General features: G+C 39.2%; 1 long non-coding RNA gene across 1 annotated transcript; it reads right to left on the reverse strand.

Annotated features, from left to right (window-relative positions):
* Positions 1 to 1,499: 1,499 nt before the first annotated feature.
* On the reverse strand, positions 1,500 to 2,901 carry LOC311259152. The gene is made up of 3 exons (XR_014622839.1): positions 2,736 to 2,901; positions 2,474 to 2,653; positions 1,500 to 1,629 (listed from the first exon to the last, which is right to left on the reverse strand). It is a non-coding gene; the product is annotated as an uncharacterized lncRNA (long non-coding RNA).
* Between the last annotated feature and the right edge of the window lie 1,743 nt (positions 2,902 to 4,644).

A 4,644-nucleotide genomic window follows, 5' to 3' on the forward strand; every position in this document is an offset into this window, starting at 1 on the left:
CATGGGCCAGTTTCATGTGTCTTTCTAATGTGTCAGCATAATTTTCATTGGCCAAAAATCTGTGTGGAGTTTGGCAGATGGAAGCCAGGTAAAGCCAGTAATTTAAAAAATTAAATAATTTCTCATGTGTGGCTCCCAAGTAACACCACTAAGGGCCCTGACACACCAGGTGGACAGTCTACTGTCAGCCATCGGCCTTTGATGAGCGTCTGTGGCCCTAGTTTTTTTGCGTTGTGTGACCCTTGTTGTTGGCTTTACAGCTGAATGAACATGGTGAATCGGCGCCGGAGCCCGTTGGTGAGAGAAATCTCTAACTGTTTGTTCAGCTCAGCAAACAGTGAGGAAAGCAAAAAAACAAAACAAAAAATGACTTGATTCAAGAAGTCACTCAGAAAGCTCATATTATTTTTCAACGATCATTCCAGTACAGAAGTGTGATGAAGAGTCGGTAGGACAGATTTTTCAGCGTATAAATTCAGTATTTGTTTTCCTCAGTTTGCCAAGGACATTGGCTGCTACTACAGCACTGTTGTTCGGTCTTGTAGTGTTACCTAGTGGGTCGAAGTGTGGGACATTTCTCTTACTTGATGAGTGAAGGATCTGTTTAGTTGTCAGACTGAACGCCATCAGACCGTCACACCACTGTTCCACGCTGCCGGTTTAACCTTACACACCGACGTCGTCTTGCCTCTGTTGTGGCTGTTATTTTTCCCCTAAAATGTCTGGAAACATTCTCTTATTACAAAAATAGCCAAACAAAATGTGTTTCAACAAACAAGCACCTAAACACATTATCTGTTAGTTTATAACCCTCGACAAGACACACTATAGTGCTATGCCTCCTGTTCACAATAATCAAAACATTATTGACATTAATGTGTCTGAGGTGTTCTGAGGGTTAGAAATCCAGTACTTCTCTCCACAAGTGACTAGCTTGTTAATCAGGTGTAAACACATTTCTGAAAGCAGGTTCATAGCTGGCTGGTGTTCATAGCTGGCTAGCTGGCTGTTCATAGCATAAGTGAGCATGAATTTAACTACGTTATCACTTACGTGTTCATGAATAAACAAACATTGTGGAACAGTATAGGAGTAAATGCAAAGGTTGTAACAATGATGAGAGCATACCACAGGTGAGATTGAATATTTCCATCTTTATTTTACTATTTACTTTCATGGAAAGAATTTTCACAGTATAAATCTGACAGTACAGACGCTGACCATGAGTCTACAACATCCTTGGTCAGTGGATCTGTATTGCTGCTTGATATTGAAATCATGTCTGTCACAAACTAGCAACTTTTTCTTTTGCGATAAAAACAAATTACTCAGATGGTCTACTTGGCCCTCTAGCATTAACAAAATCGCTCGATCACTCTGATGGAAAGACAGAAAAAAAAATGGATAAGCGACTGAATAAAATTTAAAAAACATGCCAACAATGTGTGTTTTGCACTTCCTCACCTGTACATTGTGAATCCCCGGTCCAACCATTTGCCCCACAGATTCGAGTTGGACGTCCTTCATAACCTTCCTTGCACTCATAATTGGCCTGTTCATTGTTTCTGAATCTCCACTTGAGGTTGACAATATTTGCATTTGGGATATCCTCTGTTTCGCAAATGATTTCTAAAAACAAATGCAGTCATTTATTCATTTACTATTTTATGCAGAGAGTATCTATCTATCTATCTATCTATCTATCTATCATGACTTGAGTGATAGTAGTAGTATCATTACTAAAAGGTAGAACAGGAGACTAAAAAGGTTAGAATACCAACACAACTATGGACGACACAACACTTATTGTCATTACATTACATTACAACCAACAGTCCAAACCCCAAAGATTCTACATTTACTGTCAGAAATGAGGACAATATCAGCAAATTCTCACATTTAACAAACTGGAACAAGCAAATGTTTGACATTTTTGCTTGAAAAATGACTGAAACAATGAATCCATCATTGGAATAGCTAACACTTAATTTTCTCTCTCATTATTGCAATATTTACACTGCTGGCTCCCAGTAACTGCTAACTGTGTGAATGACTGCTCTTCAGTTGTAGTTCAACAAGTCAGAGACATTCAGGACAGCAAACTCTCCCCTGACAGTGTCTGGGCCTTCAATTACTCCTGGGACAAGGATTTTTAGTGGGTAGAAACTATTGGCTGAGAAACTGAAATGGGATGCTGGGTCCCTTAGTCCCCTAGAGTCCCTAAAAAGATTCTAGGGTCTGTGGTGAACTTCCTGCGGAGGATCAACAGCTGTACGACCCTCGATAAGTTCACTCCCTGATGCTGCTTCTTTTTCAGTGGCTGTATATAATGGAAATAAAGTTCCTGGGACTTTTTAGTGAAAAACATTTTGATCCTAACAGGACAAAAATCTCCTCACCCAATGTCACAAAATGAAATAATAAAAAACAAACAAACATTAATGTCATAATCACAAGGTTAACTTCACAATACCTTGACAAAGAGGATTTGGTCTCCACTCATCTCTGGTGCATTTGGCCAGGTTAGTGCCATCTGTGCTCTTGTAGCCTGACCTACAAGTATATCTTGCAGTATCACCAAGTGTTTTTTGTTGCCCCCGGTAGACATCCCAAGAATACACATTTGGCTCGCGTTGATTTCTGCATGTAACCTCTGGAATGAAATTTTGCATTTTAAGTCAATTGACATAAGAATAATAATCATCAGCAGCACTAAAGCTCATGTAGTGTTTTACCTCTGCATACAGGTCTGACACTCCAGTCTCCATCGGCAGTGCATGTCGTTACTGCTGAGGTGTCCCGAGGGTTAGAAATCCAGTACTTATCTCCACAAGTGACCGTAACTTGTTCATCAGGTGTAAACACATTTCTGTAAGCAGGTTCATAGCTGGTTCCTTCAAGTGGCGGCAGTGTCAGTCTACATTTTACAGCTGCATTTGTTGGGAAATTAATCACATTATCGGTTTGTTTATTGTAACAAGACACACTATAAAGCTATGACATCCTTCCATCCAGCACTAAAATTCACTAGTTACTGTAATATAATCAATTAATTGGGTTACTCAGTTCATGCTTACATTCACACACAGGTGTTGGGATCCACTCTGCTGTTATTCCAATTTTTGTGCATATTGAAGGTCTGTCTTCAGTGCGTTTATATTTGGGTTTGCACTCAAAATGCAGGACTTCAGTGTCGTTGTACTCACGGATATTTCCAATCACAATACCATTTTCAATGAGAGGTACTGTGCATTTTGTACCTGTTGATGAAAACGTGAGCATGAATTTAACTACGTTGTCACTTCACGGGTTCATGAATAAGCAAACATTGTGGAACAGTATAGGAGTAAATGCAAAGGTTGTAACCATGATGAGAGCATACAACAGGTCAGATTGAATATTTCCATCTATATTTTACTATTTACTTTCATGGAAAGAATTCCTGAGAGGTAAACTACTGTTGAATTTTCACAGTATAAATCTGACAGTACAGACGCTGACCATGAGTCTACAACATCCTTGGTCAGTGGATCTGTATTGCTGCTTGATATTGTGGACAGTGTCTACAGTCTGGAAATCATGTCTGTCACAAACTAGCAACTTTTTTTGCGATACAAATTACTCAGATGGTCTACTTGGCCCTCTAGCATTAACAAAACCGCTTGATCACTCTGATGGAAAGACAGAAAAAAAAAATGGATAAGCGACTGGATAAAATTTAAAAAACATGCCAACAATGAAAGTGTGTTTTGTACTTCCTCACCTGTACATTGTGAATCCCCGGTCCAACCATTTGCCCCACAGATTCGCGTTGGACGGCCTTCATAACCTTCCTTGCACTCATAATTGGCCCGTTCATTGTTTCTGAATCTCCACTTGGGGTTGACAATATTTGCATTTGGGATATCCTCTGTTTCGCAAATGATTTCTAAAAACAAATGCAGTCATTTATTCATTTACTATTTTATGCAGAGAGTATCTATCTATCTATCTATCTATCTATCTATCTATCTATCTATCTATCATGACTTGAGTGATAGTAGTAGTATCATTACTAAAAGGTAGAACAGGAGACTAAAAAGGTTAGAATACCAACACAACTATGGACGACACAACACTTATTGTCATTACATTACATTACAACCAACTGTCCAAACCCCAAAGATTCTACATTTACTGTCAGAAATGAGGACAATATCAGCAAATTCTCACATTTAACAAACTGGAACAAGCAAATGTTTGACATTTTTGCTTGAAAAATGACTGAAACAATGAATCCATCATTGAAATAGCTAACACTTAATTTTCTCTCTCATCTTTGCAATATTTACACTGCTGGCTCCCAGTAACTGCTAACTGTGTGAATGACTGCTCTTCAGTTGTAGTTCAACAAGTCAGAGACATTCAGGACAGCAAACTCTCCCCTGACAGTGTCTGGGCCTTCAATTACTCCTGGGACGAGGAGTTTTAGTGGGTAGAAACTATTGGCTGAAAAATTGAAATGGGATGCTGGGTCCCTTAGTCCCCTAGAGTCCCTAAAAAGATTCTAGTGTCTGTGGTGAACTTCCTGCAGAGAATCAACAGCTGTATGACGCTCGATAAGTTCACTCCCTGATGCTGCTTCTTTTTCAGTGGCTGTATATA

This window comes from Pagrus pagrus (genome assembly GCF_965226575.1).
Source record: "Pagrus pagrus genome assembly, chromosome: 6".
In the NCBI taxonomy this organism is placed as follows: Eukaryota; Metazoa; Chordata; class Actinopteri; order Spariformes; family Sparidae; genus Pagrus; species Pagrus pagrus.